At 45.2% G+C, this 15,312-nt stretch overlaps 1 long non-coding RNA gene across 1 annotated transcript; it reads left to right on the top strand.

Moving 5' to 3' along the window:
- The first annotated feature begins 1,094 nt into the window (after nucleotides 1–1,094).
- Nucleotides 1,095–1,645, top strand: LOC138527777 (uncharacterized). Its single transcript, XR_011284039.1, has 3 exons — nucleotides 1,095–1,173; nucleotides 1,270–1,382; nucleotides 1,565–1,645. It is a non-coding gene; the product is annotated as an uncharacterized lncRNA (long non-coding RNA).
- The last annotated feature ends 13,667 nt before the right edge of the window (nucleotides 1,646–15,312 follow it).

Genomic DNA, 15,312 nt, shown 5'->3' with positions numbered 1-15,312 from the left:
TGTAGAGAGGCCAAGGAGTTGTCTTTCTGAATTACTCGGACAAAAAAACATTTTCTGATTACCCCCCCCCCCTGTTTTTTTTAGACTAAGTGTGGTATTTCTCCATGCCATTTGTTGTGGGTGATTGCCTTGACAGAGTATTTTCCATTAGTGGTTGATTTCTTCCTTGTCCAAGTTATTTTGTTTTTTAGTCAGTTTGGAGGCTGGCATGAATTTTCAAAATTTAGAAGTGCTAAGTGCCTTTTTCACAGTTCGTTTTCTACTTCATGAGTCCCTTTTTAGTGTTGTTTTACCTTGCCATTTGCATTATGGGTAAAAGCTATTTGTAGACAGTCTTTCCTGGCGTTTTTTTGTGTGTTTACAACAATGGCGTTGAGAGGATTGTATGGTGGCGCCTGCACCACAGCAATCGGCGGTTGAAAAAGAACTTTGGGCTTTTGTTGGTCCATTACGGGTAAATTTACCGTTATGAGGTGTTGTAACTCGTGCTTTGTTTTGGGGATGCATGCAGTAGTTCTTAGGTAACATGGTTACATGCATGCAGGCTCTTTTTTTAAACTGAGTAGAAATTGGACAGTGGATGCAGCACTGATTTTAAGAATTCTTGTGATGCAGTATGGAGATGAGTCTTTGAGTTAAACAGTTTTCAGAGGCTCACAAGTGTTGAGCATAACTTGCATGTGTTGTTTTCAAATGGAGTGATATTGCACTTTGGAGGCAGCACAAAGTTTAACAACATTTGACAGGCGGCATGTAAACCCTTTTTTTCGATAAACACTATACGGAGGCTCAGCAGTGTGTAGCATTTTATTATGCTAGGCTAAATGGAGATGCGTTTTTGTTGGGCTAAATAACATATTGAGCTCGGGTTTAGGATGTGTATATTGAGGCTCACTATTGGCATATATGCCTTTATTTGGGTACGCACTTTGTAGATCATGTATGTGCCTTTTTTCGTGGCCTTGGAACTGCAGGAAAAATGTTTGTTTAAATAATACCCTAGTGAATACTAGTGAACACAGCGGTTGATTACTTCTTATTGTGTTTAATCTCCACAGATTGTGTTTCAAGAGTTAGAACTTGACACAGCAGCCGTTTCACGTTAAAGACTGATCATTCTCCTCAAAGGTTTATTCTCTTTTGGGAACACATTTGGCTACCGCATTTTGCAAGGTATGTGCAAGCATGTTCCTTAGGGGGTGTTTTGACTTTTTATACTGCGGTATGATTATAGTGTGACACAGGGTGTCGTTATGTTTTCTTCTCTAGTGTGTTCTTACTCAAATCCATTGAAAAGGATTACTAATATAAGCGGCTGATATCCGGCTGGATGTGACTGTATTATTGGCGACATTGGATCCTTGGAATACACAGATCCCAAGGTATATATGTTTACAGCAGATTTTTGGTGCTAAGGGTTCCCGAATGGGGACTAGGTACGGATGGCTTTATTAATTCAGGCTTCCGTGTTTGTGTAATGTTGACATATGACATTAAAAGTAGGTAAATCTTGGGAAATGTTGGTGCACTCACAATTTTTTAATATGGTTGTATGTTTTTATAGATTGCATTAAGGATCAAGTTCAGATCCATGCCCACCAGGACTGGAGGGGACGATCACTGTAGAATTTTAAGAAGAGCTACCCCTCATGAATGTCAGACATCTAAGAGTCAACAGAAAAAAAAACATGTTGGGTTATATATAGATTGCAACAAATGAATTTTTCACTGATATTTGTATGGTAAATGTTGTTTTTTTAGTTAATGTGGTATGGTTGTTTTTTTATTTTTACATTGATGTTGTGTATGTAATCGTCCTGTTTTTTTGATAACCTGGTTTTAGGGTTGTTCCTTAATCTGTGTATTATTTAACACAGTTTTAATGAGAATTATGTCTTTTTTCTATAATAAAATATTTTTCTTAATGATATAGCTTTTGTGTGTTACACCTTTCCTTCCCATTAAAATGTGGATTTGAACTCTTTTCTTCTATACTATAAAATATTGTCTTGGGGTCCCCAGACAGTGAAAACAGTAGGTCTATGTAACGGACCTTGCTGTGGGGATTGTTTTTGTTTTGATTTGACCTCATTTGTACTGCTGCATGTGGAAGATGACAGATGTTTCCTGTAATGTTAAAGTGACCAACCATTGATCAGCCCACAATGACTGTGTTATTGGACACTGGATGTGTTTCAGTGTGTGACACATGCATATTTTGCAACACTATTCAGCATCAGTCTTCGCATCATGTCGATGTGACATGGATGTGTGACAGTACTCATTCACTGACATAGTGCTGTAGTTTTGTAATTTACTGTGGCTATGCTACATGACATCTGTGTGGTGGCATGTGTCATGTATGTGTATTGGACATGCCAATCACAGCCTGATGTGTGATGCCAGTGCTACCCAACATGCTGCAAATGTGTTGCATTTCCATCTTGCTCTTCCCAGTGTCTGCCTTTTTGACTCCACTTCCAACTCTTTGACAGTGCATGCATGGCAGGGTTATAGCTATGTGGGACATGTGTAAATCATGTACTGGATCTCTGGCTTGTCACGGCCTATGTGTGTGCTATGGTGCTCATGCCTGTTTCCATTTGTTGTCTTTCATGTTTTTGCAGGTGATGACGCACTTTGTGCTGTTGAGGTTGAGGAGATGGTGCAGACCCAGGAGGAATCTCAGGCACGACCGGGCACCAGTGGGGGACGTGGTGTGGTGGTGGGTGAAAACCCAATGTTACTGCAGACCATACTGTCCAGGGGTGCCTCTGGGTGCACCTGTAACGCTCACCTGATTCCCGTAGAGGCGCCGGTCTTGACTGGGCGTATACCGTATCTTCAAAGGTGATGTGTAACACACGGCTGGCTCTTTGGGCTGGACCTCTGTGCACTGTATGTCTGACTCGAAGGGTAAGATGTCTGCAGATAGAAAATATGGGATTAAGGAACTGGGTTATTGAATGTCTCTCTCTTCTTCCCTTTCTCTTCTCCTGTAGAACCCCAAAGGTTAACACTCTCACCTTAGGTAAGTGAACGCCGTGCTCTCCATCTGCCTCGGGGCAGGGTTCTGTAACCAGTTTCTTCACTGGATAAGGGGAGCAGGCCTCTTGACTTCAGAGGACTGCTGTCCATCGTTTACTGCACGAACGGTAAGTTTCGAGTAATTCTAATGTCTTTAAAGTCTTTAGTAATGATGTTTCTTGTTTTGCAGGGTTCCGGCGATGGCGGATGACGGGCTGAAGTGAGTTGAAGATGGAGCCCGTGTGATGAATAGAAGCGCCTGGAAGCACGTAAGTAAGCGCTTGTTGCCTGCTTCACGATGCGCTCTAACTGTCTTTTTATTTTGCAGGTACAAGTTCGGAGCGGCTGCAGGGTACCGGAATACCCACTGGGTTAGATGTGGAAAGGAGTAATGACACGTGAGTATTAAAGTTCCCCAATGTCTTTAAACGCACCTTGTTTTGTCTTTCAGATGCGGGATGCAGCGCCGAAGGCCTCCGGAGCGTGCGAAGAGTTGGTAAGCTTTTGTCTTTCAGATGCCGGAATGCAGTGTGAAGACCTCCGGAGCGCACGAAGAGTAGGTAAGCCTTTGTCTTTCAGATACCGGAATGCAGCGCGAGGCGTTGGTGACAGCCGATGGACCAGGTAAGTGAAGAGCTGTCACTGAAGACAGTAATGCTAACCTGTTCTTTCTTGTCTTTATAGGTGTTGCTGAAGACTGGATTCAGGATGGTAAGCCTTTTTCCTTAGGCCCAGGATCAGATGCAGAAGACACGATGAGCGTTCTGCTGCAGAGGATGCAGAATAACGCAAAGCAAGATTCATCCATCGGGTGTGGTTTAAATAGCCTCCTGTAGTGCTTAGGTGTCTCCTTCCACAGCCACGCCTAGGTAAGAAAAGAGTTCCTGCTTTCCAGAAGAGTTCCAGTGTTCTGAATCTAGGGAGTGGCTCCTGCCCCACCCAACAGGAAAAGTAGTTCCAAACAGAAGAGGATCAGAGGCTCAACTGGCAGGCAAGTAAGCAGCATGGTCTGCTGCAGGTAAGTCCACTCAAGCATTATGAGCCCGGCGCGTCCAGCGCTGGGACTGGGCATATTTATGAGCCTGGTGCCACTGGTGCCAGGACTGGGTCCAAAAGGTCCCAATTGGGACTGGTTGGCACTCGGAACCTGGGTTATGGATCTGCTTCCAAGGGAGTTGGGAAAACCCTGACCTTTTGGAAGCAGAGATCATGACAGCACCTCCCCAGACCTCTATTCAGGTGCTGAGTCGGATGATGAGACTTATGTGTCATTGTAGGTAAGTGTTTCTGGCAGGGATTCTGTTCTGTCCAACCCACCTGCACCAGGGGTAGAACCCTCTATGGGGATGTCAGTGTTGGTAAGTCTGCCTTTGGCGGTTACGGATTCAGGGTCAGACTCCACAGCATCTGATCCTGTTCCTGGGCCAGCAGATCAGAGGGGGAATGCAGTCCTGCAGCCTCAGCCAGTGCCAGCACAGCAAGGTGTAGATCGCCTTGCCCCAAACAGGTGTTGTGCCCGTCGACGCGGTGGCCGTGCGCCACCAGGCAATACTGTATGGGAAAACTCCATGTATGGTATGGCAACACAACAGGCAGCATCAGTAGAAATGATGGCTCAGGCAATGGAGAGGGTGGCCACTTCCATTATCCCCTCTGAAAGGCAGATGGAGCAACAACAGCAGGTAACAGACTCCATTTGCCAATCACACAGGGAAGACATGTTGGCGTCCAACAGGGACAGACGGGCGGCACTGGAGACTCTGCGCGAATCCATATCAATAGAGTCCCAGGGCCATAGGGAAGCCCTGAGGGTAGAACTCCATGACCTCAGGCAGAGTCTGCTTGAACTTGAGGCTTCCTGAAATGTTAGGGCAGAACAGCAGCTGGAGCAGCTCACACGTTTGCTCTCAGCTGAGCTGCATGCAACACGTGAGGAGATCCGGGCATCACGCGAGGCAATGCGTGCAGAAATGCAGGCAACCCGTGATGTGGTGCAGGGGGATCTCTGCACTTTAATCCTACAGAATCAGACCTTCCAGACCCGCATGCTTGCTGCCATGGAGGACCATACCAGGGCTTTGCGTGGGCTGCCTCCCATAGTGCCACTGCCTCCTGATACAGCAGCAGAGGATGAGCAGAGCAAAAGCAGTTCTCCCACAATGGCATAGCCGTGCAGGCCATGAGCCCAAGGAGGTATTTGTTTTTCGCAACATCCGCGCAGCTGGGTGTTGGTGTGCACCCTGTCCTTGAACCTCCTGGGTGGCATCCCCCACCCCTCCCTGGCCCACACATGGCCATTTTTGATTTTGGATTTTTTTTTTACAGTGTGTTGCCTTGTGTGGCTCCCGTGGGCATCCACTGCATTCCGGCTGGGCACATGCAGGCTTGTCCTGAGTTTGGGTTAGATGCTTGGGTTTGTGAGACACACACCCCTCCTGCTTCCCGTTTACATGGGCTTGCAAAGGGTGTGACCAAGTGACAGTGAATTACACAGTGACGTTGGGCTCCCATGAGCTGTGTGGGCAGTCTGTAGTCAATACTGTGTAGACATCCCTAGTGGATATTGTTGTTGTATTGTACACTGCATGGTGTATTGATATGTGTTTGTGCATCCATGCCTTCCTCCTAATCTGCAGGTTCCTTCCTCATGTCTTCACAAGGCCGTCTACTTTGCAGATGCAGTTCATGTTGTATGCAGTACACTGAGACATTTGCATGGCAGCAACACTCTACAGTTGTAAGGGGTTGATGTGCTGGCGTATTCAGGTTGTAAGACTACCACTACTCGAACATAGTACTGTCATGTTTTTGCATTTTTCCATGGTGTGTTGCAGCATTGTGTTGGTGGTAAGTATTTGGTAATGTGTGCTGTTAGTTATACATTACTCGGAACATATTGTGTGTGGGCAGTTTCCATTAGGGACAGTGTACTTTGTGACACTTGTGTCAGGTCTTGTGCATTTCTTTGTTTGCTTTCACATTGCATGACATGCCATGGTGTGTTTGGTGGTGGAGATGGGGAGGTGTTGGGTGACATGGCGCTGTTCTCATGTTGTATTTAGCAAGGGGGTAATCCATTTCGCAGCATAGATGTATGTCTTTTGATGACACAGCATTGGTGGTGTTTGGGTAGGTAGGGATGCACACAATGTAACACTTCCAGGTGACCAATCTCAGGATGGTATGGTTGTAACAGTTGAGTGTCCCTTATGTCATCATCATTGATTGTCAGCTGGTATGTGCCAGGGCTGTGTGCACTCCGCAGGGGTGTGATTTCTATGTGAAGTAATTAGCCACCAGCTGCGTACGGGCTGCCTCACCACGTGCCCTTTACCGTTCCCATGCGCAGCAGGCGTGCATGTGGTTGGGGATGTGGGTCACCACCATGTCCACCGGCAGGCCCCAGTGTGTTGCAACGTTGTGCAGGACACATGCTGCCACTATGATCCTGCACACTACTGGTAGAGCATATAACAGATGCCCACCAGAGCGGTCAAGGGAGTGAAAGCGTGACTTGAGCACTCCGAATGTGCGCTCCACTATGCCCCGGGTTGCAATATGGGCTGTGTTGTATCTTACCTCGGGTGGCGTGGTGGGGTTCCGAATTGGCGTCATCATGTGGGTGCTCAGAGGGTAGGCACTGTCTCCTGGGGAGGTGGTGATGGGTATCATTAGTGGGGTTGTGACATTACTCAGTACCTGACATGCATGCATGTGCAGTGGCATTTATACTCACCAAGCAGCCATGTATCGCCATGCCGACCAGCTTCTAGGTCCCGGTTTTGGGTTGACATTCTGTAAATGAAACTGTCGTGGGTGGACCCTGGATAGTTGGCATATACTGAGGTGATGATTCCCTTGGCATCACATACTACCTGCACGTTGATGGAATGCCAGTGCTTGCGGTTTCTATAGATGTGCTCAGATGCCCTGGGGGGGGGGGGGTGTAGAGCCACATGGGTGCAATCAATGGCACCTAGCACTTTGGGGAATTGTGCCACCCCATAGAAAACCTGGACGGCAGCCTGCCTTTCTGCAGGTGTTCTGGGCAGGTATATGTGCCTGTGAACTGATGGGTGTGCAGTCATGATGGCCAACACCTGGTGTAGGCAGCGTGACTGCGTGGCCTGTGACACCCCCCCACTATAGCACTTGTCCGCTGAAATGATCCAGTGGCCAAGAAGTGCAGTACATTGAGGACCTTCTCCAGGGGGCTGATTGCTTGGGAGCACAGGGTGGGTGATGTGAGGTCATCCTCCCACTGACTCACTAGGTCGAGTATTATGTGAGGTGGAAACCTGTACATCCCATACACCTGGTCATCAGGCATCCCAAAAAGGCTGGTTCTGGGTGTAAAAATTCTGGGCCTGACTATCCTCCTCCTCCTCCTCCTGCAGTATCCCACGACCACTGCTGCTAAGAACGGTATATTCATCTTGGCGACTGAGCTTGTTTGTTGTTTGCGCGCACTTTTATGTTGCGCGGGTCCACGTATGCCTGCTTCCTGCTGGCATTGTGTTTCCGGATTAGCACGTCTTTTTTGGCGCTCGCATTAGCCCCGTTCGATTCCATGAATACGTGTTGTAGACGCACGTGTGGGCGTTCTGCGCATTTGCCTCCTGTACTTCCCCTGTGACGCCCACATTTTCATGCGTTGTTCCCCATTCCGCGTGTTACGCCCCCTGTTCCGCCTACTTTTGTTGTGTGCGCTGCGCTATGTGCGCTTTCGCTGTGCGCTTAGTGCACGATGTTTGGAGACGTGTGCGCCAGCGTGTGCCACGCAGAATTTTAGCGCACATCCAGGGATTTACACGCACACAGACTATGAATCGCTGTGTGTGGGTTTCGCTGCGATTTTCGCACTTGCACTGCAATTTGCACGCTTTCGCACGCTTGCGCCGAAAATTTCAGCGCACATTAATTCCATGAATCGGCCTCAAAATTTCTCCTATTGAAATCAGTGAAAGAAATATATTGTACCACAACGTAGAAAGTTTTTTTTAATCCAGCATGGATTTTTTCCCACAGACCCAATGATTTAATGAACAAACACAGGAACTGAGCAAAATACAGAAATGTCTACTTCAATGCAATATTCATTATAAACTACCTAGACTAACATGTGATCTTTTCTATTATCACAGAGATTGAAAAAGAATGTCTGCTCCAATTACCCTTGCCATGAAAAAACAGCATACAACCACAAAAAGTCAAACAGTAAGGGGCTGATTCATGGAATTTGTACGCCGAAAAACAGGGATTTGTTCGCCATTCTGCCCGCAAATCCCTGTTTAGGAAATGTGGATTTGCGGGCAGAATGGCACACAAATCCCTGTTTTTCAGCGCACAAATTCCATGAATCAGTATATAATGATTGGACTCACAAACACCACATCATAACACACCCATTCGGGAAAACATCTGACCATAGACCACAATCCAAAATGTTTGCTTACATGGGTATCTTATGCTGCAGTGCTTGTTGTCAAACCCTATGATCTTGACTGTATGTCCTGGCCAAAACTCTACATACAGCCTCAACAAAGGAAAAAGTAACTATACAATAATTAGACTCACAAACACCGCAACATAACACAGCCATGCAAAGAAACACCTCACCAATAAATACAACCCAAAATGCCTAGAGTCTTCAATACCAACATTCTGAACACAATCCAACAAACAAACTAAACACACATAATCTCACTATCCTATAAACACTATTACACTACTGCCAATCAGTACTCACATTTTTGAAAACATATCCCTTAAGCAGCCCAAGAATAAGGAATAAGTGTGCAGGCCCCCCAAAGGATGGGGCCTGCAGGTTAGGGCCCCCTGGGGGCAGATGGCTGATCATCTGCCCACAGGGAGGGCTGCAAGTCAGACCTCTCTGCATTCCCACGGTGTCCTCTTTTTTGAAATGCAAGGGGTTCCCTGCTTTCCTTGTTGTCTTCGACACCCTAGGCCCAAATCTGTAGGTTGCCCACATGTACAAAATGTGCTGTGCCGAAAGGCTTGGGGTTACCAGTGGGTTACTCTTTTTCTTTTGCGCCCCGGTAAGTGCACCCACACGTGAGGTACCGTTTTTGTCGGGACACCTGTGGGAACGTGGGAAGGTATGACATCTGTTGTTGGCAAAGTGTTTCGGTGAGTGGACAGAGGTAAATGTCTCTGAAATTGGCTGGAAATAACGACAATTCTCAGGCATTTCGCTCAGGCCACGCACAGAAACACACCGCCAACAAGACATGGTATACCTTCCGGCATCTCCACACGTGTCCCAATGAAAACAGTACCTCACATGTGTGGGTGCAACTACCGGGGTGCAAAAGGAAAACCCACTGGTAACCGCAAGCCTTTCAGCTCAGCACATTTTGTTCATGTGGGCAACCTACAGATTTGGGTCTAGGGTGTCGAAGCCAGCAAGGAAAACAGGGAACTCCATGCATTTCCAAAAAGAGGACACCTTACTTTAGTTTCTCTATATGTGTCTCTGATTTGTATGCATTGTGGGTCTTCACATGTATTGTTTGTACTAACACAAGAACATCTTGAATTATTAGCTATTTATTCCATGTTTATTCCATGTTTAACACTACTGAAAACTCTGATAAGGTGCCATTCATTATTTGAATATCCAAAATTACCTGAGTAGAAATAATTTACTTCTATGATGCATGCTGCAGCCATTGCCTATGTGTGTGTATGATTAGGTTCCTGTATTAATAACAACACTTCAAAATAATGTTTTGTTTAGATGAGTACATTCTTTAATACATTAAGTAGTTCAGAGTAGGTCTTCTGATCACTCCTGACATATTGTTACTAACATTATAAACACAACCAGTTCTAGAGACTTTTCATAAAAATTAATGTGCTATGTCATGTCATCAGTGATGTCCTCAATGACATTTGTGATGTCCTCTTTAATGTCCTGGGTGTTAGTCCTAGCAGTGCACAGTAGTGGCGCAAGTTATGGTTGTTTAGCTTGCCATAACTGGCAAATTCCTTGGGTTTTTTGGTTTTACTTGTAACCGTAACATCCCTTTAACAAAGTTTTTAATTGAATTTCATAGGTTTTTATTAGGGTCTGCAATTCGCACATCACTCCGAACAGAGCGCAAAGGAGCTGTTCTATGACAGCAGAAGACTTCTACTTTTTCACCCAACCCACCCACCAATAAAAAACGAAAACGAACACAAAAAAGTTTGACAGTACAACAAAGTTGTTAAACCGTTGTGAGAAAAGAAGGTGGCACGGGCCACGGGCACACCCACTGGCCTTCATGCCCAAAAGGACTTTTTCATGTTTTTATGTAAAATGTTATGAGTACAATTTTATTATGATATAGGTGATTGTGCAGTAAAATCCACAGCCTTTTGTTGCCGACACTACCTACAATATGTCAGTAGTCTTTGTACAAACAACCCAACAAGGTCGGGAGTAGGGGGTAAAAGCACAAGAGGCCAATGGGGCCATTGCTGCTCCTCAGCTTATAGGTTAAGCACAATAGGCCTGGAACAACATTCAATGGACTCATACATATGTTCATTGCAGGAACAAGGTCTTCTAAGGAGAGTCTGTAGACACCAGCACTGCAGTGTCCATTTCCACAAAAGTCACAGTCCATAAAATACCTTTCTCGCACACATGGTGCACCACACCTTCAGTGCCTCCATCCTCCCTGCCCCCTTGTGAGCACACCATCACAGGTGCCAATTGCCATTGATACTAGACGGGGGGGTGTAATGGTAAGGCGAGTGTCAATAACCAATGCATGTGTTACTGCACACCAATGTGCAACAATACCCTAACATGTTTCAAAGTGTAATGCACTTACAGAAGTGTCTCACAGGTATTTCCCTAAAACTATTTGTAATATGTGTATTTTTTTATTTGTTTATCCAGTATGGTTCTTTTTCCTAATGACTCAATTTCATAATACCTCATATTACAAATACTACAATCCCACTACATTACAGACAATTATTTTACACATATTGTTACTATGCTCATTCTGGCCTAACTCTGACTACTTTACCTATAATTACAATACACCAACTACTACTGTACTCATTGTGCCCAGTGCACATAATTCTGGAGTGCATGGCCACTGACCATGACACAATAACTACAGAATAAGTACATATCATACACTTTGAGCAAATGAAACCCACCCCACCCCCTGTAATCGAAATCATGTCTGCGAGATGTTCGTGAACATTACAGGGGTGCCTCTGGCTTTTCGTGGAATTGCAAGAAGAAGCATGCCTGTTTTTTGGCTTTTTAAGGCCATAGCCCATCCCATCCTCATCACTCCTCACCTCCCAGAGATTGTTTCATTAGTTTGACAAGTGCAATGTTGTGTTTTTTAATATGTTGGACATCGGTGCATGTCCGCCAATCCAACATGATGGGCATTTCCAAAAATCTGATGCGCCTCACGCTCTTCACCATTCAATAATCGTGTATGCGGATCCAACCCCCTGGGTCAATCTGAGTCCCATCTAGGGACCGAACAGGGAAGTGAGTCCGCAAATCAAACCCAGATAAAGCACATTTTTGTACCTGCTTATTGGTCATTTTAAAAATAACTACTGGACGGATTTACACCAAATTAACAAAAGCACGCTTTTGGGACCAGATCGCCACTCCTGTTTCAAATTTGGTAAAAATCTGTCCAGCGGTTTGGACTGTTGTCGTGAGCACTTTTCTTTTTTCATTGTGTCTTTGGGAAAAACCACACATTTTGAGACCCCGCTTTAACTTTGCCCCCCATTGACAAAACCTTCCCATACTTCACAGGATCGATCTGACCGAGCCATATACCCGATTTGCAAAGTTTTGTGAGGATTCATTCAGTGAAGGCAAAGTTATAAGCGATCCAAAAAGTACTCTTCCTATTGGTTGAGCAACTTAACCATAACTACAGGGCCGTTACATCAGGCTCTGTAATTTATAAATCTGTTTGTGGATTAGCCCTGCCATGTTTACATTTGCAAAATGAGGATCTTAATACGTTTTTGGTACATATCCCAAATCCATCTTCTAAACAGGAAAATGTTAAGGGACGTAGTAGAGGTGGTCTGGGAGATACTTTGTGTCAAAATGTTTTATTATTCAATTTGTAGATGATTTTGTAAAGAAAGCTTTCTGATGTATCATAAAATAAACATTGTCTGTAAGTTTGGGGACTGAAAGGATATTATTGTTCCTCGCAAAGTCAAAGTCGGAGACATTAAAGATGCCTTTGCATTTTCCCTAGACAATTAAATGCACACATTCCCACAGTGATGCACACCCTGGACTAATCACTGCACTTTTCAAACTTTGAGCCACAGCATATTTTGCATGACTTGTGAGATGTGTTGAACAATTTCACATTTTGTGAAATGTTCATATTATTAGAGGCTTTCCATTTTGCACAAAAATGTGCTCAAACATGCACACAGAAGTCTTGTTATTTTTCTATAAATGAAAATGATGGTCTTATATTTACAATACAATAAAGAAAATAGGGCCTATTACATAAAAGAACTTCACATGAGCAATACTATGTTACAAGTAATCACATTCCGAAATATAAAGCACCACATTAATCCCAATTACATTTCTTTATGTCAATGGTCTTCATCAGATGCAAGTCCTTCATCATCTAAATCAATATAAATAGCATGAAAGATTCCCCAAGTCATTTCTAATCTTGTCTTCTTTACATTATAAGTATGGGTCACTAGCCCAGAGCTGCATTCTTAACCATTTCTTTGCCAGATATCTGTTAGAGGCATTCTTCTTCAGATTCTCATAACATTTCGTTTTTTTTCTTCAAATTAATGGCAAATACAGGGTTTTTTCCTGCCTATTCCGTAAAGGAGCCATCACAATCCCACTTATGCTGGCTTCAACAAATGCTTTCAGTATAATAACCCCTCTCCAGCAATATTCAAGAACTCTGCAGTTTATTTCCATCTACAGCTCCCTCAGTCACGGCACCTTCACCTCACAATGGAAGCCTGTGAAGTGCTTGCAGTTGTCAAGTAAATAAGAGTGGACCCCAAGAGGCTCCTCAATGACCGCACCAATTTGCTACTGGGGGCTTCCACCCTGTGGATCCATTATCCACACTTGTGCTCCAACAGATGTGGGTCAACTACATCTTTCTGTTGCCTCAGAGCCAGGTGATGCACAGGCACTCTTACAGTGAGTGCTGCTGTTTTGGCAGTTTGCATTGCAATTGCCTTTCACATAATGTTGCTGTATGTTAGGGGTCACTCACACTTGCCACCTCCTCTTTCTGGTGTTCTTGAAATGTGTGTGGTGAACACTTCCATGATAGAGTCTTTCACAGAATGCCTTAGTCTGGTGCTGGGAGAAGAGACTAGCTATTGCCTCCACGTCTCTCTTCCTTGCCACAGTACTTACTGTAGGAAGGTGCTCTGCCTTCTGACAGAACCCTTTCAAAAGGATGCTTATTTTGGAGCATTTGCTTGCCTCTCCTCCTCACAGCTAAGGGTATATTGCACTTGACCGTATCCCATTATCCTCTGGTTTTGTGTCCTGTCCTTCCCGACAATGAAACCTGTAGAAGGCAGCTGGGCTGCTTGCTTATTTCTTCAAAGGCTTGACCAAACTGCAGGACTTTGTGGGTCTAACTATTCAGTTTGTGATTCCCTCCTCAGTCCCTACCAGGCTTGTACTTCAAAAGAGTTGACAGATTCTGGCTTGGTGAGTATGGGACATCCCTGGAATTTCAGCTGGGCTGAGCACCAGGGGTGGCTAGGCCTCTGGCCTTGTTGGGGACTGCAGATGGATATCGCTATTTCTGAAATAGTGCAGAGCGTTGGGAATGAACAACTACAGTCAACAGTGCCAGTGTCACTAGGGGCCACGCTTCCGCCATGACTTCGAGAAGGAGCCCTGCTGTTGGCACCCCCCCCACCAAAAGCCAGACCTGCTTATATTTTCTGTTAGACACAGTTACTGTCTTCTCATCCTGTGGGCCCCTCTAGGTAAGTCAGGCCCACTACTGGAACACCACCGTGCTACCTTCTGACTGTTGGAGGCAGAGGATCTGGCTTTGCAGTATGGTAGTGTGTCATGTTTCGAATTTGGTTAAATGGTTAATAATGTTCTCCCTGTCATCCCCACAACAAAATTCTGTTTGTTGTGAGAGTGAGTTTACTCTCATGCGGGGTATTCTGGGTGGCTGGGTACAGTGTCGTTTAAGTCATTTTGTGGTTCCTGTTCTCTGGACCACACTGCATCCTTCTTATGCACCTACCTCAAATATTTTAAGCTCTGCAGTTGCAATCAAGATCTTTTTTGGAGATATGTTGAATGTTTTAGATGGGGCTCTGCATCCAGGCTCTTTGCCACTTGCTTCGGCCCACTTCAATGCTTGATTCTTCAGCCCACCTGAGATGCCGCTGTAGGCACTGCAGTTTGGTAGGCAAGAATACTTGTTGGTTGTTTTTGAGGCACCAGCCACTGAGTAGAGGGACTTCAGCACAGCCCCTTCATTCAATGGGATTTTCTCTGACCATTGACCATGGCTCTCCGGTCAAAGACAATAGTGGGAATGAGGGTCTTAGGAGCCTCGTTTCCATTTCTGCTTCTTTGTGGATTTCCTACCCTGGTGCCCAGTTGTCACCCTACATTCCTATCAGCACATTTGAATCCCTTTGGGTCGCCCTTCAAACCGTTGTGCAGTCCCACACTTGGACAACCACTGGCCATATGTCGGAGGAATGCTGTTGGATGGGAGTCTTTGTGGTAGGGGCCTTCCTTATCATAAAGCTCTAGAATAAGTGTTGCAGTTTTTGACCTTTTATGCTGCAAGGAGTGCTGAGCACAGGTGTTGCTCAGCAGCTCCTTGGGGATTTGTGAGTTGGGAGCTGGCCAAGGCTATGAAGTTGAGGGGCAAACATGAGGGGAATTTAAGTTTTTGGGAAAGTGTTCTGTAGGAAGGATCAACACCTTAATAGAGTATGAAATGTGATGAGGGAGAGTAGGAGTGGGAGGCATACAGATTACCGGTATGTAATACAAGCATTTGCTGAGGCATTCTGTATTTCATAGCTGTCCATTTGTCAAAACATTGCCAAGGTACCTGTTGCTGAGGTCCATTAAAGAACCAGAAAAGCCATTCTCCACGCCGGGGACCTAGATACTCCATCAACCCTTGCTGGCTACACCCCAGCAATGCCCCCTGTTAAATCAGTAAAAACATACAATCTAACCCTCGGGGCCCACAACAACCGAGGTTGTTGAACCAGATGCAC

This window comes from Ambystoma mexicanum, chromosome 7q, assembly GCF_040938575.1.
Source record: "Ambystoma mexicanum isolate Mex_15411 chromosome 7q, UKY_AmexF1_1, whole genome shotgun sequence".
In the NCBI taxonomy this organism is placed as follows: Eukaryota; Metazoa; Chordata; class Amphibia; order Caudata; family Ambystomatidae; genus Ambystoma; species Ambystoma mexicanum.
This window is presented reverse-complemented; position numbering and strand designations above follow the sequence as displayed.